Genomic DNA, 26,336 nt, shown 5'->3' with positions numbered 1-26,336 from the left:
AATAACACCATGGCAGTTCTGCTAAAAACAGCGTCAGTCCGGGTTAGTTCCATTCAAATCATGCAAATTAGAGTCCAAAACAAGGGCAAAAGTGTTTGGAAAAGTAGATACGACGGAGACGTATCAACTCCCCAAGCTTAAACCTTTGCTTGTCCTCAAGCAATTCAGTTGATAAACTGAAAGTGATAAAGAAAAACTTTTACAAACTTTGTTTGCTCTTGTTGTTGTAAATATGTAAATCCAGCATTCAAGTTTTTAGCAAAGATTATGAACTAACCATATTCACAATAACACTTAGGTCTCATGTTTACTCATATCAATGGCTTAATCAACTAGTGAGCAATAACAATAAAACTCGGATGACAACACTTTCTCAAAACAATCATAATATGATATAACAAGATGGTATCTCGCTAGCCCTTTCTGAGACCGCAAAACATAAATGCAGAGCACCTTTAAAGATCAAGAACTGACTAAACATTGTAATTCATGGTAAAAGAGATCCAGTCATAGTCATACCCAATATAAACTAATAATAATGCATGCAAATGACACCGGTGCTCTCCAGCGGGTGCTTTTTAATAAGAGGGTGATGACTCAACATAAAAGTAAATACATATGCCCTTCGCATAGGGAAGCAGGGATTTGTAGAGGTGCCAGAGCTTAATTTTAAAATAGAGATGAATAACATTTTGAGCGGTATACTTTCAGTATCAATGAACAACTATGAGATCTCGATATCTTCCATGCTACACATATTATAGGCGGTTCCCAAACACAATGGTAAAGTTTATACTCCCCCAGCACCAACAAGCATCAATCCATGGCTTGCCCTAAACAACGGGTGCCTCCAACTAGCAATTATTTTGATTTGATTTGATCTTTTGATCATGGGACTGGGCATCCCGGTTACCAGCCCTTTCTCGTGAATGAGGAGCGGAGTCCACTCCTCTTGAGAATAACCCACCTAGCATGGAAGATACAGACAGCCCCAGTTGATACATGAGCTGCTCGAGCATACAAAACAGAATTTCATTTGAAGGTTTGGAGTTTGGCACATACAAATTTACTTGGAACGGTAGCTAGATACCTCATATAGGAAGGTATGGTGGACTCATATGGAATAACTTTGGGGTTTATGGAGTTTGGATGCACAAGCAGTATTCCCGCTTAGTACAGGTGAAGGCTAGCAAAAGATTGGGAAGCGGCCAACTGAGAGAGCGACAACAGTCATGAACATGCATTAAAATTAATCAACACCGAGTGCAAGCATGAGTAGGATATAATCCACCGTGAACATAAATATCGTGAAGGCTATGTTGATTTTCTTTCAACTACATGCATGAACATGTGCCAAGTCAAGTCACTCGAATCATTCAAAGGAGGATACCGCCCTATCATACCACATCACAACCATTTTCATAGCATGTTGGCACACAAGGTAAACCATTATAAACTCCTAGCTAATTAAGCATGGCATAAGCAACTATAATCTCTAATTGTCATTGCAAACATGTTTATTCGTAATAGGTTGAACCAGGAACGATGAACTAATCATATTTACAAAAACAAGAGAGGTCGAGTTCATACCAGCTTCTCTCATCTCAATCAGTCCATCATATATCGTCATTATTGGCTTTCACTCGCACAACCGAACGGTGTGTATAATAATAATGGTACACGTGGATTGGACTAAGCTGGAATCTGCAAGCATTCAATTCAAGGGAGAAGACAAGGTAATATGGGCTCTAAGTTAAATAAACAATCATGCCTATGAGAGCCACTAAACATTTTCACTATGGTCTTCTCCTCTCGACCCCCAAAGGAAAGAAAAGAAATAAAACTATTTACATGGGAAAGTTCCCAACAAACAAAAGAAGAACAAGAAATCTTATTGGGTTTTCTTTTAATTATTACTACAGGCATGGAAATTAATATAACTATTTTTTTTGGTTTTTCTAAAGGTTTATCAAACACACAAGAAGAAAGCTAGAAAAAGAAATTAAACTAACATGGATAGTACAATGAAAAAGTATGAGCACTGACAACTAGAATGAGTGTGTGAACATGAATGTAATGTCAGTGAGAAATACGTACTCCCCCAAACTTAGGCTTTTGGCCTAAGTTGGTCTATGCCCATGGACCGCGGCTACTCTCCCCGGTGTACTAAGGAGTGTCATTGTACTGCCACTAACTGGCGATCTCCTCCGGATCCCACTGATAAGATGATGGACGATAAGGGTCAAGTGGCGGTTCCGACTCAGGCTCTGGGGCTGATGTCTGGCCTCGGTGTGCATAAACGGCCATCGGTAAGACGAGGTAATGGCCTGCAGTTAAATCAAACAAAGAGGGCGCATGCAACATAATAATCTCATTGTGTTTCTTATTAAACCTCAAATTATACAGAAGCATCTTATCATCATTGTTAACAATAAACTCATGTGCTGCCATGCTCTTATAATCTAGAAAAGTAGGGGGCGGCAGTTTTTCTTCTTTCTCAAAATGCCTAATAGGTATCCTGAAATGTTTAGCAAGGCGTGCAACATAGATACCTCCAAAGATGGGGCCCTTTGTACGGTTCAGCTTAAATGTTTAGCAATAATGGCACCCATACTAATAGAGTTATCCCTAAATAAAGCATGGAACAAAATAATGATGTTGGGAACACTAAGGTTTCGACAGTTTCCGCGACCAATTAAGCATCGACTAGCAAATATTGCAAAGTAGCGTAAAACAGGAAAATGTATGCTAGTAATTCTTGCATCGAAAACCTTCCACGATTCCCCTAAAGTAATAGTATCAATAAATCCATCCACATCTTTATGATGTGGTTCCTCTAAACTGCCCTCGAAGGGTATTCTGCAAACCGCGCAAAAATCACGTAATGACATCTCCCTAGCCACATCATATAAACGGAAAGCTACTGAAGGAGATCGAAAATCGCAGCAAAACGAGCTAGAACTCGTGCTTGAGCTGGATGTTGATTTTTTGGGAGGAAGAAGAAGTGTGTGGGTGCAGAAATAAGTGGAGGGGGGCCACCGGGGGCCCACGAGGCAGGGGGCGCTCCCTCTAGCGGTGGGCGCGCCCTGGACCCTCGTGCCCAGGTGCCAGCTCCCCCTGCTGTGTTCTCAGTGCCAGATATTCTCAAATATTCCAGAAAAAATTATACTAAATTGGAAGGGCATTTGTAGAACTTTTATTTTCAGGGTATTTTTTATTGCATGGATAATTCAGAAAACAGAGAGAAATACTATTTTTGGTTTATTTATTCTAAATCACAGGAAGTAAAAGGAGGGTACAAAAGGTTGTGCCTTCTAACTTCATCCATCTCATGTTCATCAAAAGGAATCCACTAACAAGGTTGATCAAGTCTTGTTAACAAACTCATTCCGAATAACATGAAACCGGAGAAATTTCGAATAACACTAGGTTACCTCAACGGGGATATGAACATCCCCAATAATAAGAATATCATATTTCTTCTTGACAGTAGGAAGAGGAAATTCAAAACCTCCAATAATAATAGTTGGAACTTTTCCAATAGAATTGATACTGTGAAGTTGAGGTTGTTTCCACGGAAAGTGTACCGTATGCTCATTACCATTAACATGAAAAGTGGCATTGCCTTTTTTGCAATCAATAACAGCCCCTGCAGTATTCAAAAGGGTCTACCAAGGATAATCGACATACTATCGTCCCCGGGAATATGAAGAATAACAAAGTTCGTTAAGATAGTGATGTTAGCAACCACAACAGGCACATCCTCACAAATACCGACAGGTATAGCAGTTGATTTGTCAGCCATTTGCAAAGATATTTCAGTATGTGTCAACTTATTCAATTCAAGTCTACGATATAAAGAGAGAGGCATAACACTAACACCGGCTCCAAGATCACATAAAGCAGTTTTAACATAGTTTCTTTTAATGGAGCATGGTATAGTTGGTACCCCTGGATCTCCAAGTTTCTTTGGTATTCCACCTTTAAAAGTATAATTAGCAAGCATGGTGGAAATTTTAGCTTCCGGTATCTTTCTTTTATTTGTAATAATATCCTTCATGTATTTAGCATAAGGATTCATTTTAAGCATATCAGTTAAGTGCATACACAAGAAGATAGGTCTAATCATTTTAGCAAAGCGCTCAAAACCCTCATCATCCTTTTACTGGGATGGCTTATGAGGAAAAGGCATGGGTTTCCGAACCCATGGTTCTCTTTCTTTACCGTGCTTCCCAGCAACAAAGTCTCTCTTATCATAACGTTGATTCTTTAATTGTGGGTTATCAAGATCAACGGCAGGTTCAATCTCTATATCATTATCATTGCTAGGTTGAGCATCTACATGAGCATTATCATTAACATTATTGTTGGAAATATGCCCTAGAGGCAATAATAAAATGGTTATTATTGTATTTCCTTGTTCATGATAATTGTCTATTATTCATGCTATAATTGTATTGACCTGAAACCGCAATACATGTGTGAATACATAGACCACAACGTGTCCCTAGTGAGCCTCTAGTTGACTAGCTTGTTGATCAACAGATGGTCATGGTCTCCTGACCATGGACATTGGATGTCATTGATAACGGGATCACATCATTAGGAGAATGATGTGATGGACAAGACCCAATCTTAAGCATAGCACAAGATCATGTAGTTTGTTTGCTAAAAGCTTTTCTAATGTCAAGTATCATTTCCTTAGACCATGAGATTGTGCAACTCCCGGATACCATAGGAATGCTTTGGGTGTGCCAAACATCACAACGTAACTGGGTGGCTATAAAGGTGCACTACGGGTATCTCCGAAAGTGTCTGTTGGGTTGGCACGAATCGAGACTTGGATTTGTCACTCCGTGAGACGGAGAGGTATCTCTGGGCCCACTCGGTAATGCATCATCATAATGAGCTCAATGTGACTAAGTAGGTAATCACGGGATCATGCATTACGGAACGAGTAAAGTGACTTGCCAGTAACGAGATTGAACAAGGTATTGGGATACCGATGATCAAATCTCGGGCAAGTAACGTACCGATTGACAAAGAGAATTATACGGGATTGATTGAATCTTCGACATCGTGGTTCATTCGATGAGATCATCATGGAACATGTGGGAGCCAACATGGGTATCTAGATCCCGTTGTTGGTTATTCACCAGAGAGCTGTCTCGGTCATGTCTGCATGATTCCCGAACCCGTAAGGTCTACACACTTAAGGTTCAATGACGCTAGGGTTATAAAGGAAGTTTGTATGTGGTTACTGAATGTTGTTCGGAGTCCCGGATGAGATCCCGGACGTCACGGGGAGTTCCGAAATGGTCTGGAGGTAAATATTTATATATGTGAAGTCCGGTTTCAGTCACCGGAATAGTTTCGGGAGTTATCGGTATTGTACTGGGACCACCGAAAGGTGTCCGAAGGTCCACTGGGTGGGGCCACCTGCCCCGGGGGACTTGATGGCTGAATAAGGGGGGAACCAGGCCATAGTGGGCTGGTGCGCCCCTCCCCAAGGGCCCAAGGCGCCTAGGGTTGAAAACCCTAGGGGAGGGGGGCGCCTCCACCTAGCTTGGGGGGCAAGTCTCCCCCTCCTGGCCGCCGCCCCTCCCCTCTAGATGGGATCTGGAGGGGGGGTGGCCCCACTCCCCTTCCCCTATATATAGTGGGGTTTTTGGGGCTGCCAAGAACATGAGTTTTCCTCTCTCCTGGCGCAGCCCTACCCCTCTCCCTCCTCGTCTCTCGCAGTGCTTGGCGAAGCCCTGCTGGAGTGCCACGCTCCTCCATCACCACCACGCCGTTGTGCTGCTCCTGGATGGAGTCTTCCCCAACCTCTCCCTCTCTCCTTGCTGGATCAAGGCACTGGAGACGTCACCAGGCTGCACGTGTGTTGAATGTGGAGGCACCGTTCTTCGGTGCTTAGATCGGATTCGGCCGCGATCTGAATCGCTTCATGAACGACTCCACCGACCGCGTTCTTGTAACGCTTCCGCTTAGCGATCTTCAAGGGTATAAAGATGCACTCCCTCTCTCTCTCTCGTTGCTAGTCTCTCCATAGATTAATCTTGGTGATGCGTAGAAATTTTTTAATTTCTGCTACGTTCCCCAGCAGTGGCATCATGAGCTAGGTCTATTGCGTAGATTCTATGCACGAGTAGAACACAAGTAGTTGTGGGCGTTGGTTTTGTTCAATATGCTTACCGTTACTAGTCCTATCTTGTTTCGACGATATTGTGGGATGAAGCGGCCCGGACCGACCTTACACGTACACTTACGTGAGACAGGTTCCACCGACTGACATGAACTTGTTGCATAAGGTGGCAAGCGGGTGCCAGTGTCTCCCACTTTAGTTGGATCGGATTTGATGAAAAGGGTCCTTATGAAGGGTAAATAGCAATTGGCATATCACGTTGTGGTTTTGGCGTAGGTAACAAACGTTCTTGCTAGAAACCTATAGCAGCCACAAATTAGAGGACGTCTAACTTGTTTTTGCAACAACAAATTAGAGGACGTCTAACTTGTTTTTGCAGCATATGCCGCGTGATGTGATATGGCCAAAAAGGATGTGATGAATGAAATATATGTGATGTATGAGATTGATCATATTCTTGTAATAGGAATCACGACTCGATGAGTATGACAACCGGCAGGAGCCATAGGAGTTGTCTTTATTTATTATGTGACCTGTGTGTCACTGAATAATGCCATGTAATTACTTTACTTCATTGCTAAACCATTAGACATAGTAGTATAAGTAATAGTTGGCGAGACAACTTCATGGAGACACGATGATGGAGATCATGGTGTCATGCCGGTGACGATGATGATCATGGAGCCCCGAAGATGGAGATCAATAGGAGCAAAATGATATTGGCCATATCATGTCACTATTTGATTGCATGTGATGTTTATCATCTTTATGCATCTTATTTGCTTAGAACGACGGTAGTAAATAAGATGATCCCTCATACTAATTTCAAGAAAGTGTTCCCCCTAACTGTGTACCGTTGCAAAAGATCGTTGCTTCGAAGCACCACGTGATGATCGGGTGTGATAGATTCTAACGTTCACATACAACGGGTGTAAGCCAGATTTACACACGCGAAACACTTAGGTTGACTTGACGAGCCTAGCATGTACAGACATGGCCTCGGAACACAATAGACCGAAAGGTCAAACATGAGTCGTATAGTAGATACGATCAACATGAAGATGTTCACCGATGATGACTAGTCCGTCTCACGTGATGATCGGACACGACCTAGTTGACTCAGATCATGTATCACTTAGATGACTAGAGGGATGTCTATCTGAGTAGGAGTTCATCAAATAATGTGATTAGATGAACTTAATTATCATGAACATAGTCAAAAAGGTCTTTACAAATTATGTCGTAAGCTCGCGCTTTAGTTCTACTGTTTAGATATGTTCCTAGAGAAAATATAGTTGAAAGTTGATAGTAGCAATTATGCGGACTGGGTCCGTAAACTGAGGATTGTCCTCATTGCTGCGCAGAAGGCTTATGTCCTTAATGCACCGCTCGGTGTGCTGAACCTCGAACGTCGTCTGTGGATGTTGCGAACATCTGACATACACGTTTTGATGACTACATGACAGTTCAGTAATGTTAAACGGCTTAGAACTGTGGCGCCGAAGACGTTTTTGAAACATCACGGAACATATGAGATGTTCCAAGGGCTGAAGTTGGGATTTCAGGCTCGTGCCCACGTCAAGAGGTATGAGACCTCTGACGAGTTTCTTAGCCTAAAAACTAAGGGAGAAAAGCTCAATCGTTGAGCTTGTACTCAGATTGTCTGGGTACAACAATCACTTGAATCGAGTGGGAGTTAATCTTCCAGATGAGATAGTGATGTTTCTCCAAAGTCATCGCCACCAAGCTACTAGAGCTTCGTGATGAACTATAACATATCAGGGATAGATATGATGATCCTTGAAATATTCGCGATGCTTGACACCTCGAAAGTAGAAATCAAGAAGGAGCATCAATTGTTGATGGTTAGTGAAACCACTAGTTTCAAGAAGGGCAAGGGCAAGAAGGGATACTTCATGAAATGGCAAACTAGTTGATGCTCTAGTGAAGAAACCCAAGGTTGAACCCAAATCCAAGACTAAGTGCTTCTGTAATAAGGGGAACGGTCACTGAAGCAGAACTACCCTAGATACTTGGTATATGAGAAGGCAGGCAAGGTCGACAGAAGTATATTGGATATACATTATATTAATGTGTACTCTACTAGTACTCCTAGTAGCACCATGGTAATAGATACCGGTTCGGTTGCTAAGTGTTAGTAACTCGAAATAAAAGGCTACGGAATAAACGGATACTAGCTAAAGGCGAGGTGACGATATGTGTTGGAAGTATTTCCAAGGTTGATGTGATCAAACATCGCACGCTCCCTCTACCATCGAGATCAGTGTTAAACCTAAATAATTGTTATTTGGTGTTTGCGTTGAGCATAGACATGATTGGATTATGTCTATCGCAATACAGTTATTCATTTAAGGAGAATAATGGTTACTTTGTTTATTTGAATAATACCTTCAATGGTCTTGCACCTAAAATGAATGGTTTATTGAATCTCGAACGTAGTGATACACATGTTCATGCCAAAAGATACAAGATAGTAATGATAGTACCAGCTACTTGTGGCACTGCCATGTAAGTCATATTGGTATAAAACGCATGAAGAAGCTCCATGTTGATGGATCTTTGGACTCACTCATTTTTGAAAAGTTTGAGACATGCGAACCATGTCTATTGGTATGTACGCATGAAGAAACTCCATGCAGATGGATCGTTTGGAATCACTTGATTTTGAATCACTTGAGACATGCAAATCATACCACATGGGCAAGATGACTGAAAAGCCTCGTTTTCAGTAAGATGGAACAAGAAAGAAACTTGTTGGAAGTAACACATTTTGATGTGTGCAGTCCAATGAGTGGTGAGGCATGCAGTGGATATCGTTATGTTCTTACTTCACAGATGATTTGAGTAGATGTTGAGTATATTTACTTGATGAAACACAAGTCTGAATTATTGAAAGGTTCAAGTAATTTCAAAGTGAAGTTGAAGATCTTCGTGACAAGAGGATAAAATGCCTATGATATGATCATAGAGATGGATATCTGAGTTGCGAGTTTGGTACACAATTGAGACATTGTGGAAATTGTTTCACAACTAACACCGCCTGGAACACCATAGTGTGATGGTGTGTCTGAACATCATAGATGCACCCTATTGGATATGGGTCATACCATGATGTCTCTTATCGAATTACCACTATAGTTCATGGGTTAGGCATTAGAGACAACCGCATTCACTTTAAATAAGGCACCACGTAATTCCGTTGAGATGACACCGTATGAACTATGGTTTAGAGAAACCTAAGCTGTCGTTTCTTGAAAGTTTGGGGCTGCGACCCTTATGTGAAAAAGTTTCATCCTGATAAGCTCGAACCCAAAGCGGATAAATACATCTTCATAGGACACCCAAAACAGTTGAGTATACCTCCCATTTCAGATCCGCAAGCAAAAGTGATTGTTTCTAGAAACGGGTCCTTTCTCGAGGAAAGGTTTCTCTTGAAAGAATTGAGTGGGAGGATGGTGGAGACTTGATGAGGTTGTTGAACCATCACTTCAACTAGTGTGTAGCAGGGCACAGGAAGTTGTTCATGTGGCACCTACACCAATTGAAGTAGAAGCTTATGATAGTGATCATGTAACTTCGGATCAAGTCACACTACTAGAAAAACCCCTACTAATGGCGCACCTAGTATGGCCATTAATGGCGCATCTGTGGTGCGCCATTAACAACACGCCATTAGTAATTTTTACTAATGGCGCACCAGTGGTGCGCCATTAGTATCTGGTATACTAATGGCGCACCACTGGTGCTCCATTAGTATAGGCCACGGTGCACCATTAGTATGCCTCCCAGGGGCCATGTATACGCAGGTGCTTTGGATACTAATGGCGCACCACAACTGGATGCGCCATTAGTAACCGCGGCATACTAATGGCGCACTGTCCTGTGATGCGCCATTAGTGATGCGCCATTTTGAATCTAGATCTGGATTGTGATTTTTTGCCCATTTTTTGCTCGTTTTTTTGCTTGTTTTTTGGCACGACATTATTTCAAATTTTGTTCCTGTTTTTGGATCTTGTTGCCATGGTCTTTTGCCGAAGAGGAGTTCGCCGGAGAGGAGGAGGAGGAGGAGGTCGCTGGAGAGGAGGAAGGAGAAACCATGAGGGGATGGGAGGAGCTCACCGGAGAGGAGGGAGGAGGAGCTCACCGGAGAGGAGGGAGGAGGAGCTCACCAGAGAGGAGGGAGGAGGAGCTCACCGGAGAGGAGGGAGGAGGAGCTCACCGGAGAGGAGGGATTTTTTGCCTCACCGGAGAGGAGGGAGGAGGAGCTCACCGGAGAGGAGGGAGGAGGAGCTCACCGGAGAGGAGGGAGGAGGAGCTCACCGGAGAGGAGGGAGAAGAAACCATGAGGGGAGGGGAGGGGAGGGGAGGGGAGGGGAGGAGGGAGGAGGGAGGAGGAGGTCGCCGGAGAGGAGGGAGAAGAAACCATGAGGGGAGGGGAGGGGAGGGGAGGGGAGGAGGGAGGAGGGAGGAGGAGGTCGCCGGAGAGGAGGAGGAGGTCACCGGAGAGGAGAAGTATGGTGGAGGAGAGAAGGTAAGATGAAATGAAGAGAGGAGGAGAGGACCAGCCATATATACGGCATACTAATGGCGCACCGCGGGCAGGTGCGCCATTAGTAAATTTTTTATTTTTTTGATTTATTTTGAATTTTGAAGGCGGGAAGATACTAATGGCGCACCACGGGCAGGTGCGCCATTAGTAATTGTTTTTTTTATTTTTTTGACTTATTTTGAATTTTGAAGGCGGGAAGATAGTAATGGCGCACCATGGGTAGGTGCGCCATTAGTAAGTTTGAATTTTTTTGATTTTTTTTGCCTCTCCAGATCTTAAAAGCCCTGTATCTTTTTTCTGTTAGGTTTTTGAGGATTTTTAAAATGTTTAATTTGGATGTAACTTTTCGAGTAGATGATTTTTCATATAAAAAACTTTTTCATCCGAGTTAGTATGCAAAAGTTATGCCCAATTTTACAAATTCTCGCGAGATTTTGCAAATGAAGTCAAAATTCATATTTGCAAATTTTCCCAACAACTAGGCCACATATCACATGGGAAACTTATTTTCTTTTATTTTTTGACATTTTTATCATTTTCTTTTATTTTTTTTAAAACTGAAAAGGCGATCCACGGGGGGGGGGGGGGGGGGGGGGGTGCATTCGGTGGAAGTGGTGGCCAAGGTTACTAATGGCGCATCGTGGCATGGTGCGCCATTACTAGTTTAACTAGTAATGGCGCACCACACCCACGGTGCGCCATTAGTATGTTTGGACAGGCGCACTAGTTCAAAAAAAAATTGGTACTAATGGCGCACCGTGGGCAGGGTGCGCCATTAGTAGTTTCAACACTAATGGCGCATCAGAAGGTGGTGCGCCATTAGTATATACTAATGGCGCACCACATGTCTGGTGCGCCATTAGTGTCATTTCCATCTATAGCCCTTTTCCTAGTAGTGATCACTACCAAACCTCGTAGGTCGACAAGGATGCGTACTGCTTCGGAGTGGTACGTAATCCTGTCTTGGAGGTCATGTTGCTAGACAACAATGAACCTACGAGCTATGGAGAAGCGCTGGTGGGCCCGGATTCCGATGAATGGCTCGAGGCCATAAAATCCGAGAGAGGATCCATGTATGAAAACAAAGTGTAGACTTTGGCAGAACTACTCGATGGTCATAAGGCTGTTGAGTACAGATGGATTTTAAAAGGAAGATGGACAATGATGGTAAGTGTCACCATTAAGAAAGCTCGACTCGTCATTAAGATGTTTTCCGACAAGTTCAAGGAGTTGACTGCGATGAGACTTTCTCACTCATAGCAATGCTAAAGAGTCTGTTGGAATTATATTAGCAGTTACTGCATGATTTATGAGATCTTGCACATAGGATGTCAAAACATTGTTTCCTCGATGATATTCTTGAGGAAAGGTTATATGTGATACAACCAAAAGGTTTTGTCAATCCTAAAAGATGCTAACAAGTATGCAAAGCTCCAGCAATCCTTCTAAGGACTGGAGTAAGCATCTCGGAGTTGGAATATATTCTTTGATGAGATAATCAAATATTTTGGGTTTATACAAAGTTTATGAGAAACTTGTATTACCAAAGAAGTGAGTGGGAGCACTATGGAATTTCTGATGAGTATATGTTATTAACATATTGTTGATCAGAAATGATGTAGAATTTCTGGACAGCATATAGGGTTATTTGAAAAGTGTTTTTCAATGGAAAACCTGGATTAAGCTACTTGAACATTGAGCATCAAGATCTATAAGGATAGATCAAAAATGCTTAATAGTACTTTCAAATAAATACATACCGTGACAAGATTTTGAAGGAGTTCAAAATTGATCGACAAAGAAGGAGTTCTTGGCTGTGTTATAAGGTGTGAATATTGAGTAAGACTCAAGACATGACCATGGCAGAAGAGAGAGAAAGGACGAAGGTCGTCCCCTATACTTCAGACGTAGGCTCTATAGTAAGTTATGTTGTGTACCACACCTGAATTGTGCCTTGCCATGAGTCAGTCAAGGGGTACAAGAGTGATCCAGGAATAGATCACAGGACAGCGGTCAAACTTATCCTTAGTAACTAGTGGACTAAGGAATTTTCTCGATTATGGAGGTGGTAAAAGAGTTCGTCGTAAAGGGTTACGCCGATGCAAACTTTGACACTAATCCGGATTATTCCGAGTAGTAAACCGGATTCGTATAGTAGAACAGTTATTTGGAATAGCTCCAAATGGAGCGTGGTAGCTGCATCTAGGAGATGACATAGAGATTTGCAAAGCACACACGGATCTGAAAGGTTCAGATCCGTTGACTAATAACCTCTCTCACAAGCGAGATATGATCAAACCCCATGGGTGTTGATTCATTACAATCACATAGTGATGTGAACTAGATTATTGACTCTAGTGCAAGTGGGAGACTATTGGAAATATGCCCTAGAGGCAATAATAAAAGGGACAATTGCATTTTTACCCCTAGTTGGTTCCTACCCACGGGTTTTGCCCTTACTTTTCGAGCTTGCTCAGTTTTTCCCTTACTTTTTCCATCGAGGTCCCTCGAATGCCCTTTGACCGTTTGACCAAAACTTTGAAAATTCATAACTAATTCGTATGAACTCAGAAAAATGTAAATAAGATATCAAAATGTTCAGATAAACATTACCTTTATGAGCATATCATTTGCATTCAGGACAAAAGCATCGTTCAAACTACCCGAGGTAATTAATGCTATTAACATTTTTAAAAATAAATAGGTATAAACAATATTTTTCGTGAATAAAAATTATATGCAAATGAAGGTGATGTTTTATGAACATCTTGATACCTTATTTGCATTTTCCTGAGTTCGTATCAACTTGTTATGAAGTTTCAAAATAATGGTCAATATCGTTAGAACATTCATAACAAGTTGATACAAACTCAGAAAAATGCAAATAAGTTATCAGGATGTTCAGAAAACATCACCTACATTTGCATGTCTTTTTTATTCATGAAAAAAATATTGTTTATACCTATTTATTTTTAATAATGGTAATAACATTAATTACCTTGGGTAGTTTGAATGATGCTTTTGCCAGAATGCAAATGATATGCCCATAAAGGTAATGTTTATCTGAACATATTGATATCTTATTTGCATTTTTCTGAGTTCATATGAATTAGTTATGAATTTTTAAAATTTTGGTCAAACGATCAAAGGGCATTCGAGGGACCTCGATGGAAAAAGAAAGGGCAAAACTGAGCAAGCTCGAAAATTAAGGGCAAAACCCGTGGGTAGGAACCAACTAGGGGTAAAAATGCAATTATCCCATAATAAAATGGTTATTATTGTATTTCCTTGTTCATGATAATTGTCTATTATTCATGCTATAATTGTATTTACTGGAAACCGCAATACATGTGTGAATACATAGACCACAATGTGTCCCTAGTGAGCCTCTAGTTGACTATCTCGTTGATCAACAGATGGTCATGGTCTCCTGACCATGGACATTGGATGTCATTGATAACGAGATCACATCATTAGGAGAATGATGTGATGGACAAGACCCAATCCTAAGCATAGCACAAGATCATGTAGTTCGTTTGCTAAAAGCTTTTCTAATGTCAAGTATCATTTCCTTAGACCATGAGGTTGTGCAACTCCCGGATACCTTAGGAATGCCTTGGGTGTGCTAAATGTCACAACGTAACTGGGTGGCTATAAAGGTGCAATACGGGTATCTCCGAAAGTGTCTGTTGGGTTGGCATGAATCGAGACTGGGATTTGTCACTCCGTGAGACAGAGAGGTATCTCTGGGCCCACTCGGTAAGGCATCATCATAATGAGCTCAATGTGACTAAGTAGTTAGTCACGGGATCATGCATTACGGAACGAGTAAAGTGACTTGCCGGTAACGAGATTGAACGAGGTATTGGGATACCGACGATCGAATCTCGGGCAAGTAACGTACCGATTGACAAAGGGAATTGTATACGGGATTGATTGAATCTTTGACATCGTGGTTCATTCGATGAGATCATTGTACATGTGGGAGCCAACATGGGTATCCAGATCCCGCTATTGGTTATTGACCAAAGACATGTCTCGGTCATGTCTGCATGATTCCCGAACCCGTAGGGTCTACACACTTAAGGTTCGATGATGCTAGGGTTATAAAGGAAGTTTGTATGTGGTTACCGAATGTTGTTCGGAGTCCTGGATGAGATCCCGGACGTCACGAAGACTTCCAGAATTGTCCGGAGGTAAAGATTTATATATGGGAAGTCCAGTTTCAGTCACCGGAATAGTTTTGGGGGTTATCGGTATTGTACCGGGACCACGGAAAGGTGTCCGGAGGTCCACCGGGTGGGGCCACCTGCCCCGGGGGGCTTGATGAGCTGAATAAGGGGGGGAACCAGCCCATAGTGGGCTGGTGCGCCCCTCCCCAAGGGCCCAAGGCGCCTAGGGATGAAAACCCTTGGGGAGGGGGCGCCTCCACCTTGCTTGGGGGGCAAGTCTCCCCCTCCTGGCCACCGCCCCTCCCCTCTAGATGGGATCTAGAGGGGGGCCGGCCCCTCTCCCCTTCCCCTATATATAGTGGGGTTTTTGGGGCTGCCAAGAACATGAGTTTTCCTCTCTCCTGGCGCAGCCCTACTCCTCTCCCTCTTCGTCTCTCGCAGTGCTTGGCGAAGCCCTGCTGGAGTGCCACGCTCCTCCATCACCACCACGCCATTGTGCTGCTGCTGGATGGAGTCTTCCCCAACCTCTCCCTCTCTCCTTGCTGGATCAAGGCACGGAAGCACCGGGCTGCACGTGTATTGAACGCGGAGGCACCGTTCTTCGGTGCTTAGATCGGATTCGGCCGCGATCTGAATCGCTTCGTGAACGACTCCACCGACCGTGTTCTTGTAAGGCTTCCGCTTAGCGATCTTCAAGGGTATGAAGATGCACTCCCTCTCTCTCTTGTTGCTAGTCTCTCCATAGATTGATCTTGGTGATGCGTAGAAAATTTTGAATGTCTGCTACGTTCCCCAACAATTATCGCTAGGTTCATGTTCATCACGTGATTGTGTTTCAGCATTAGAAATATAAATATCATTGGGATTCTCCGATGTGTCTACAACAGGTTCACTAGAAGCATGCAAAGTCCTATCATTTCTCTTTTTCTTCTTTTTAGAAGGACTAGGTGCATCTAAATTATTTCTCTGAGAATCTTGCTCGCTTCTTTTAGGGTGGCCTTCAGGATACAAAGGTTCCTCAGTCATTTTACCAGTTCTAGTAGCCACTCTAACAGCAAAATCATGTTTATTATTTAATTCATCGAGCAAATCATTTTGAGCTTTAAGTACTTGTTCTGCTTGAGTGGTAACCATAGAAGCATATTTGCTAATGAGTTTAAGTTCACCTTTAAATCTAGCCATATAATCACTCAAGCGTCCAATCATGTAAGCATTACTCTTTAATTCTCTACCAACATAAGCATTAAAAATTTCTTGTCTAGTCATAAAGTCATCAAATTCATCCAAACATTGGCTAGGAAACTTAGTAGACGGGATTTCAACTTTATCATATCTATAGAGAGAGTTTACCTTTACTACCTGTGTCGGGTTATCAAGACCATGTGTTTCTTCAATAGGTGGTAGATTAAGACCATGTATTTCTTCAATAGGAGGTAAATTGTTAACATCTTCAGCTTTAATACCTTTTTCTTTCATAGATTTCTTTGCCTCTTGCATATCCTCAGGACTGAGAAATAGAACACCCCTCTTCTTCGGAGTTGGTTTAGGTGTTTGCTTTGGAATTGGCTCAGGAAGAGTCCAATTATTTTCATTAGTCAACATATTATTCAATAGCAATTCAGCTTGGTCGACTGTTCTTTCCCTGAAAACACAACCAGCACAACTATCCAAGTGGTCCTTGGAAGCATCAATTAGTCCATTATAAAAGATATCAAGTATTTCATTTTTCTTAAGAGGATGATCAGGCAAAGCATTAAGTAACGAGAAGCCTCCCTCAAGCTTGTGGGAGACTCTCTTCTTCAATTTGCACAAAATTATATTTCCCTTAAAGCAGCTTGTTTCTTATGAACAGGGAAATATTTAGCAGAGAAGTAATAAATCATATCCTGGGGACTACGCACACAACCAGGATTAAGAGAATTAAACCAAGTTTTAGCATCACCCTTTAATGAGAATGGAAATATCTTAACGATATAATAGTAGCGAGATTTCTCATCATTAGTGAACAGGGTGTCTATATCATTTAACTTAGTAAGATGTGCCACAACAGTTTTAGATTCATTGCCATAAAAAGGATCAGATTCAACCAAAGTAATTATCTCAGGATCGACAGAGAATTCATAATCCTTATCCGTAACAAAGATAGGTGAAGCAGCAAAAGTAGGCTCATATTTCATTCTAGCATTTAGAGATTTCTGTTTAAGTTTAACTAATAACTTCTTAATATCAGATCTATCATTGCAAGCAAGAATATCTCTAGTAGTTTCTTCATCCATAACATAACCCTCAGGAACAACAAGCAATTCATACTTAGGGGGAGAACCTTCATCATCACTATCTTCTATAATTTCATTTTAAATAATTTCATTCTCTCTAGCCCTAGCAAGTTGTTCATCAAGAAATTCACCTAATGGCACAGTAGTATCAAGCACAGAAGTAGTTTCATCGTAAGTATCATGCATAGTAGAAGTGGAATCATCAATAACATGCGACATATAAGAATTCATAGCAGAAGCAGGATTAGGTGTCGCAAGCTTACTCAAAATAGAAGGAGAATCTACTGCAGAGCTAGATGGCAGTTCCTTACCCCCCCCCCTCGTAGTTGAGGGAAAAATCTTAGTTCTTTCGTCTTTCAAGTTCCTCATAGTGATCAACAGATATAAATCCCAAGTGACTCAAAGAATAGAGCTATGCTCCCCGGCAATGGTGCAAGAAAATAGTCTTGATAACCCACAAGTATAGGGGATCACAACAGTTTTCGAGGGTAGAGTATTCAACCCAAATTTATTGATTCGACACAAGGGGAGCCAAAGAATATTCTCAAGTATTAGTAGTTGAGTTCTCAATTCAACCACACCTGGATAACTTAGTATCTGCAGCAAAGTATTTAGTAGCAAAGTAGTATGGAAGAAACGGTAATAGTGGCAAAAGTAATAGTAGCAGTTTTGTAGTGATTTGTAACAGTAGCAACGGTAAAGTAAATAAGCAAAGCATAATATGTGAAAAGCTCGTAGGCATTGGATCAGTGATGGATAATTATGTCGGATGCGATTCCTCATGTAATAGTTATAACATAGGGTGACACAGAACTAGCTCCAATTCATCAATGTAATGTAGGCATGTATTCTGAATATAGTCATATGTACTTATGGAAAAGAACTTGCATGACATCTTTTGTCCTACCCTCCAGTGGAAATGGGGTTCTAGTGGAAACTAAGGGATATTAAGGCCTCCTTTTAATAGAGTACCGGACCAAAGCATTAACACATAGTGAATACATGAACTCCTCAAACTACGGTTATTACCGAGAAGTATCCCGATTATTGTCAATTCGGGGTTGTCGGATCATAACACATAATAGGTGACTATAGACTTGCAAGATAGGACCAAGAACTCACATATATTCATGAAAACATAATATGTTCAGATCTGAAATCATGGCACTCGGGCCCTAGTGACAAGCACTAAGCATAGCAAAGTCATAGCAACATCAATCCCAGAACATAGTGGATACTAGGGATCAAACCCTAACAAAACTAACTTGATTACATGATAAATCTCATCCAACCCATCACCGTCCACCAAGCCTACGATGGAATTCCTCATGCACGATGGTGAGCATCATGAAATTGGTGATGGAGGATGGTTGATGATAACGACGGCGATGAATCCCCCTCTCCGGAGCCCCGAACGGACTCCAGATCAACCCTCCCGAGAGAGATTAGGGCTTGGCGGCGGCTCCGTATCGTAAAACGCGATGAAAATTTCTCTCTGGTTTTTTTTCTCCGCGAAAGCAAATATATGGAGTTGGAGTTGAGGTCGATGGACGTCCAGGGGGCCCACGAGGCAGGGGGCGCGCCCAGGGGGAGGGGCACGCCCCCACCATCGTGGACAGGGTGTGGCCCCCTGACGCTATTTCTTTCGCCAGTTTTTTATTAAATGTGAAAATTTGCTCCGTGGATTTTCAGGTCATTCCGAGAACTTTTATTTCTGCACAAAAATAACACCGTGGCAGTTCTGCTGGAAACAGCGTCAATCCGGGTTAGTTCCATTCAAATCATGCAAATTAGAGTCCAAAACAAGGGCAAAAGTGTTTGGAAAAGTAGATACGACGGAGACGTATCACGGGGCCATCCAACAACAACAACAAGAAGAAGAAGGACTAAATTAAGCAGACTGTATATATCTCTGTTTATCCTGTCAATCTCATCACAGACGGTTAGTAATATGTATTTGACAGAGATCTTTTACATTATCGCCGACAAGTTGGTTTGTTGAACTGTGTGCCCTGACGAACACACAATTCACAAAAAAAGACCATATGGGCTCTCTATAATGATCACACACAATTCTGATTACTGACTTGTTTGTCCGGTATCATACACATCTTGTTACGCTGAATCATTTGTGTTCGCCTCAATCATCACAAACGGTTCATCGAAGCAAACTGTACGCTGTATATCACACACACCTTGATCTAGCTGTCCATTTCTGTTGTTCTGTCTCATCGCAAACATTTCGTCCGGACAAACCATATGCTCCTCATCACACACGCAACTAAAATCTGAACCGTGTTTGATGAATCCGTCATCCCAAATGTTTTGCACATTTTATGATGGTTTTCTTACACCACCATTTTCGATTATTGCATCGCACTCAGTTTCTCGAAGGGTCTCTGATCGTAGTGTCGCGTTAGCAGCATCCTGTAGTAGTGCACACAAACATTGAGCATAATTTTATTAATTACTCTTGAAAATATCTTAAAAATCGGCCAGCCAGTGAAGAGCGTGACGGAAGAATCCGGCCGGTGAAGATCCCCACGCCTCTCGCAGACCTTGCAACAGGCCTATCCATGTGGAGGCAGCCATGGAGCAAGGCCACCGACCATGGAGTGATGTCGGGCACGACAGAGGCTAGGGGGTGGCGTGCTCATGGAGGTGCTACAACGGCGGTGAAAACAGGCCACAATTGATGGCAAGAGTGGCCATCGGGTGTGGCAAGCAGCTGGGAGAGGTGTGTCGGTGTGGGCGGCGGACTGGGTAGCGTCCAAACGGCTGGAATTGGTCAGTGGCAGCGAGGGCGAGGTGGCCGGATGTGTCTGCTGTTGATGACGGAGGGGGAATGGTTGTTGTGCCACTGTGTGGTGGGCCAGAGGAGGACAAGGGTTGGGGTTGCCCGAGGCCGCGCCGTGTCCGCACTGACACAAACCCATTTGCATCGACGCTTTGGGTCGCAGTTTGTGTTTGTTTCAGCATAAACTGGCGTGCACGTACAGAATGCGTCGACGCGTTGGAGTTGCCCTGACAAAAGGACACTGTCGTGTAGGCATATGCCCGTACCGAATTAGTCATGTGAGAGCCAAAGCTAGCAATAGAACTATAAGAATACTTAATGATTTAAGGGTATGTCTAGCTCTCATCTAGATGAGAAATAATATATCTCAACTAACTCGTACACCTTTGGATTCTACGCGGATATTTTTCAGGATTTCTTTTTTAGTTTGATCAAACTAGTAAGCTTGCACATGCAACACACGTCTGGAAAATTCAACTCATGATTTATTGCACGTGTCCGCACGTCTGGAAAATAACCAAACATATAGATAAGTAGTGTGCAACAATTGAAAGGGTCTAAGCTCGTTCGCATGTAGGAGCATATTTTCATGTAAAGTAACAGTAGTAGAACGAAACATGATTCAAGTTCATGACATCAGTGCATTCTAGTGGGTTATCAAAGATTAAAAGTTAGGTAGGGGTCTAAATATGCTATGTTGAAAGAGAGTTGTATAAAAGAACATAGCAGCAAACCCCTGAAAGAACATAGTAGCACACCAAACCCCTGAAATTTAAACACTTTACCTTTTATTGGTCATAGCAGCTTGGACAAAAACACAAAACACGGAAACTTTTTTTTGAGAATCACCGGGGGGAGCTCCCCCACCTAAATATATTACTAAAAGAACTATCATGGTAGCAAGTACAGAATTACATAGGCACGGTGCAATGTGCAGACAGGTAGGAGCGCCACGAGAAGACGTCCTCCTTGTCTTGTGTTTCCACGAGATGATGAGATCAAAGTTCCAATTCAGAAATAAGGTTCCTAAGGGTTATTACAGAACTTTGATCAACACTCCTAAACACCATGTCATTACGTGCTGCCCAAATCTTCCATAATAATTCCATGAGGACCAAGGGCCATGCCGTGGTAGAGAGGTGAGGAGGTAGAGTGACGTCCCAGAGCTCCATGATGTCGTCGGCTTGTGGCAGAAACCCAAGACGTTGCCAAATCCTATTGGCAAGAGGACATGTGATGAAAAGGTGGCTGGGGTCTTCGGGCAACCTAGCACACCAGGGGCATATATCTTAAGAGATTATATGCTTGTGTGCAAGATTGGCCCTGGTATTGAGGCGGTCTTTAAAGAGTATCCAAGCGAAGACTTTAAGATTTCGAGGAGCCTTGGCGCTCCAAATGAGAGGAGCAACGAGATCGTTATCTGCCCGAGCCATGAGGGCACCGTACGCGTGCCTGGCGGTGAAGCCAATGTCATGTTGTAGGAACCGCTGATCTTCTCCCACCGAGGGCATGTAGTTCTGCAAAATAGCCACAAGCGAAACAAGCTCTTGTTCTGCTGTGAGAGTGAGATGATTACGGAGGTTAGCTTGGATACCGAAACGCCAAATGTTAGCCACTTTAACCAGCTCTAGGGTGGAGTGTCAAAACAGGTGGGGATGGCAAGGGGTTGCGGGGTTAGCCAAGTGTCAAGCCAAAAATATGTATGTGAGACATTGTTTTTTAGCACGGATGAGATAGTCTATAGGGTAGGTATTTGTTGTGAAATCGTGTGGCAAAGAAAGGAGGTTTGAGGGGATGGTGAGACTAGGGCATTGGGGTGTTGGAGATCAAGCCACTCTAACCAAGGTGTCTGGGCGGAGGAGAGTGCTTTGGCAGCAAATTTCATAAGGAGGTAGTTGTTTTGGACCTGCAGGTTTTTAAGCCCTAAACCACCGATTTTTTTTGGTAAGCAAACATTTTTCCATGCAATAAGACAATAAGCACCTGAGCAAGCATCGTCCCCTACCCCAAAAAAAGCCCTTCTTAGTGAGTCTACTGTTTTGAGTGTTTTCTTGGGGATGCGAAATACTGACATGAAATAGGTGAGGATTGAGTCCAGAACAACAGAAATGAGGATGAGCCGATCGCCCTTGTCGAGAAGTTTCGCACACCAGCCCGTAAGTAGTTTCCGAGATCGTTCTATCAGCAGGGTGAAGGCATTGGTGGGAGGCTTAGTTGGGGCGAGAGGAAGGTCGAGGTAAGTTTGAGGGAATGGGGTGCATGAGCAGCTCATGGCAAGGGCAATGGCAGCAGTCATGGATTCGTCTGTGTGTAGAGTGGCTAGGGTGGTTTTGGATAAGTTGATGGCGAGGCCTATCACGTGTGCAAAATTGTTTAGGGTTACTTTAAGGGCTGCAGCGGCAGCAGGGGAGGCGGCTACAACAATGAGAATATCATCAGCGTGTTGGAGAACAGTGGGAGGCAGGTGGGAGAAGATGGGGTGGTGAAGAGCAGATTCAGACTTCTGGAGGATGAGCTGTTGAAGCAGGTCGGCGACGATGAGAAAGAGTTAGGGAGAAATCAGGTCACATTGCCGCAAACCATTCTTACATTGAATCCAGTTGCCTGGGATCCCGTTCAGGAGAATGGCAGTTTTGCATGTGTGAAGAATGTTTTGGATCCAGATGCGGTAGGTTGGAGAAAAACCACGTATTGCCAAGATTTTGTCCAGGGCGGGCCAGGCCACGGGGTCTAAAGCTTTTCTGAAATCAAGCTTAAAGACCATAGTTGGTTTGTTGCGAGAGTGGCAAGAGCTAATGAGATCGGCTGCAAAGACGTAGCTTTCGGCGATATTTCTGCCAGAGATGAATCCCGTCTGGTTGCCATGGACTAGCAGAGGGATGAGCAATTTTAGGCGAGAAGTGATGACTTTAGCAACAACTTTGATGGGATAGTTCTGCAGAGAGATAGGCCTAAAGGCGTCGGGTGATGTTGGCGTGTCCTTCTTAGGAAGGAGGACAATGTGGGCACGGTTTAAGTGTTCTGTGTCTACTAATCCTTGGTGAAAATGGGAAAAGAAAGGTAGGACGATGTGTTTTACTAAAGGCCTGAAGGATCTATAAAAGGAGGGGCCGAAACCGTCCGGTCCAGGGCTGGCTTGGGGATTCATTGTGAAGAAGGCAAGCTTAATTTCCTCCTCGGAGAAAGGCTCATTGAGGACATGGAGACCAGGCACCGGCTATGGATAGATAGTATTTAGGTCAAAGGCCCAAGTCGTAGGGGCTGGAGTGCCAATGAGCGAGACGAAGAAGTCACATAGGATTTCAGCTTTTTGTTGGTGAGCGGTGAAGTCCAAGCCATCACGTGTGAGGGTAAAGATTTTATTATTCTTGAGACATTGAGACGCAGATATGTGGAAGAACTTGGTATTCTCTCCGCAGTGGATGGCGCGTGACACTTTAGCACGCCATCGCCAGTATGCCATTTTTTCTTGGATGGTGCCTTTGAGGAGTGAGACAATGATTTTGCGAGTGAGAGATTCTGGGTGTGACAGAGCCCTAGTTTCTTCGACGAGGTCTAGAGCAGAAATCGCAGCTTGGCAATGAATTTCACGACGGGGGTGGGTAAAAGCACAAGTGCTCCCTTGGTGATTTTGGCAATTAACGTCAACATATCTCTTGTTGGACTAATAGTTTTACCTAGTATATTTCAGATAAGTTTAACAATGGAGTGGCATGGACTAGAGGATGTGGAACCCCTTCAAGATGCTAAGGACAAAAGGATTGGCTCAAGCTCAAAGCACAAAGACCCTACTCTTTCCATTTTAGTGATCCAAGATCACATGGAGTCTATAGGAAAAGCCAATACTATCAAGAGGGGATGAGGTGTTGCTTAATGGCTTGCTTGCTCAAAATGCTTAGTGATATGCTCCAAATCCCTCAACTACTTTCTCACATCCACATATGACCCAAACCAAAAGTCAAACATGGCCCCATCGATTCTTTCTATCCAGCACCACCGAGTTCAAATGTCATAGCCACTGCCACAAACCCTAATCAAATCGGTCTCACTGATAGGGATCTCGGTCTCACCGAGATGGGATTGTAATCTCTCTGTATGTATCCATTACCAAAATTGGTCACACCGAGTTTCTGTAACCGGTCCTACCGAGATTACAATGCAAACTCTATGTTCCTCTTTGTAACATTTCGGTCCAACCGAGATGAGCGAATCGGTCCCACCGAGTTTGCCTAACCAACTCTCTGGTTAGCTAATTACCAAAATCGGTCCCACCGAGTTTGTGTAATCGGTCTCACTGAGATTACGTTATGCCCTAACCCTAACCATATCGGTCCTACCAAGTTGACATGTCGGTCCCACCGAAAATCCTAACGGTCACACACTACAAAAAATACACTTCCGTGATGTTACATGTTTGTCACAGTAGGTTGCATTTTTTTTCATGCATGTACATCCATGACGATTTTATGACAGAATCAAGATAGTCATATGTGTGCTGTCGTAGAAGTGTTCCATGGCATTACCAAAATTATCATCACGGAAGTGTCCACTTCCATGACGATAAATCGCGCGTCACGGAAGTGCTTTCGTCAAGGGTGACCGACACGTGGCATCCACCGTAACGGAACACCGTTAAGCTATCGGGTCCGGTTCGGATACGATAACCCGTTAATAGCCCCAAGCAATGGGGATTTTCCACGTGTAAAATCATCGTTGGCTGGAGGAAACACGTGTCGGCTCACCGTTGGGACAGATGTCATCCACTCATTGGACCGAAGGCGCCTATGATACATCGACACGTGGCACGGCCCAACAGAGGCCCATTCCTATGAAAAGGTCGGCTCGTTTGACTTGGTGAAAAGGTGGCGTGCCGGCCCACGGAATGCCTGTTAACGGCCTGTTCGCATATAGCCCATTTACAACCCGCTAACCCAGGGCCCGTTATGACCTCTCTGAATTAGGGCCAGTAGCTTCATCTGGGCCGTCCAATATGATTCCAGCCCATTTTAACTTCTGGCCCGTGTGTGGCCCATGACTTATTTTGGCCCTATGAGGCCCTTTGTAACTCTTGGCCCATTAACGGCCCATGGTGAAACTGGCCCGTAATGAATAGTGTATCACTTTATACCCATTAACGACCCGTTATTCCATTGGGCCATTTCCAGCCCAAGTTATCTTTTGGCCTTCTCACGGCCCATTGCTTCTTGGGCTCATTTGCAGCATTCGGTTACATACGGCCCGTTACTGTCATTTTCTACTTGTGGGCCAAATTCAGCCCGTCGTTACAGTCGGCCCGTTTGCGGCCCGTTAATACGTTGGGCCGTTTTCATGTCAAAAAAACCGTTGGGCTGTTTTGATAGAGTTATCAAATACGGCCTATTAACGGCCCGTTATGGTCCACGAATAGTATGACCCATGATTGGCAAAATGATGATACGCCCTGTAGAAGGCCCATGGATCTTACGGCCCATATGAGGCCCATGGATAGTATGGCCCATAGAAGGCCCATGGATCGTACGGCCCGTAGAAGGCCCATGGACCCAATGGCCCGTAGAAGGCCCATGAATCCTAAGGCCCGTATAGAAGGCCAATGGATCCTAAGGTCCGTATAGAAGGCCAATGGATCCTACGGCCCGTATAGAAGGCCAATGGATCCTACGACCGGAAGAAGGCCCATGGATCATACGGCCTGCAGGAGGCCCATGGTTACAACAGTCCGAGTGTTGCCATGATTATTTTGGCCTAGTTACCAAAAATAGGCTATTGTGGCCACTAGAAAAACACAGAAAAAGAACTGCAGTGACTACAAGAAAATAACTAAACAAGATAATAAGAAAATAAATAAGCAAGCAATTAACGCTATCCTATAACCGCTATGACACATATTACATCCACTGGGCATCAAAGTTTGCCACCAGTGCAAATATAGGGAACAAAGCAGCACATTACATACACTGGCCATCAAAATTGGCCACCAGTGCAAATAAACGCGACAGCAAAACAAGAGCATAACTGAAACAACTTCAGAAGAGCTCAAGAAACGTTATCCTGGGTATCCACCATGCCGGCAATAAGCTTAGCAAGCTTATTAGCTTTGTCTTGTTTGGCGCTAAAATCCTCCAACGCTTGCTGTTGCACCAGAAAGTATGCATCTGAATGCTCCAGGGACTTCCGCAGTCCTTCTGCTTCTTGTGGCAGCACAGCTGATCGATGTCTTTCTGCTTGTAGTTGAGACTCAAGAAACCGAACTGATTCTGATAATGAGTTTGAATAGCTTGTGCAAGCGGTAGTGGCCAGTAACTCAAACACTAAACCAAGACAGGACTTTGGGGTTGTTTCGCTGTCTTCAAGATGGTCTTCCTTAGCTCTTTTATCA

This window comes from Triticum aestivum, chromosome 5B, assembly GCF_018294505.1.
Source record: "Triticum aestivum cultivar Chinese Spring chromosome 5B, IWGSC CS RefSeq v2.1, whole genome shotgun sequence".
Lineage (NCBI taxonomy): Eukaryota > Viridiplantae > Streptophyta > Magnoliopsida > Poales > Poaceae > Triticum > Triticum aestivum.
The sequence above is the reverse complement of the archived record's forward strand: the minus strand, read 5'-3'. Positions refer to the sequence as shown.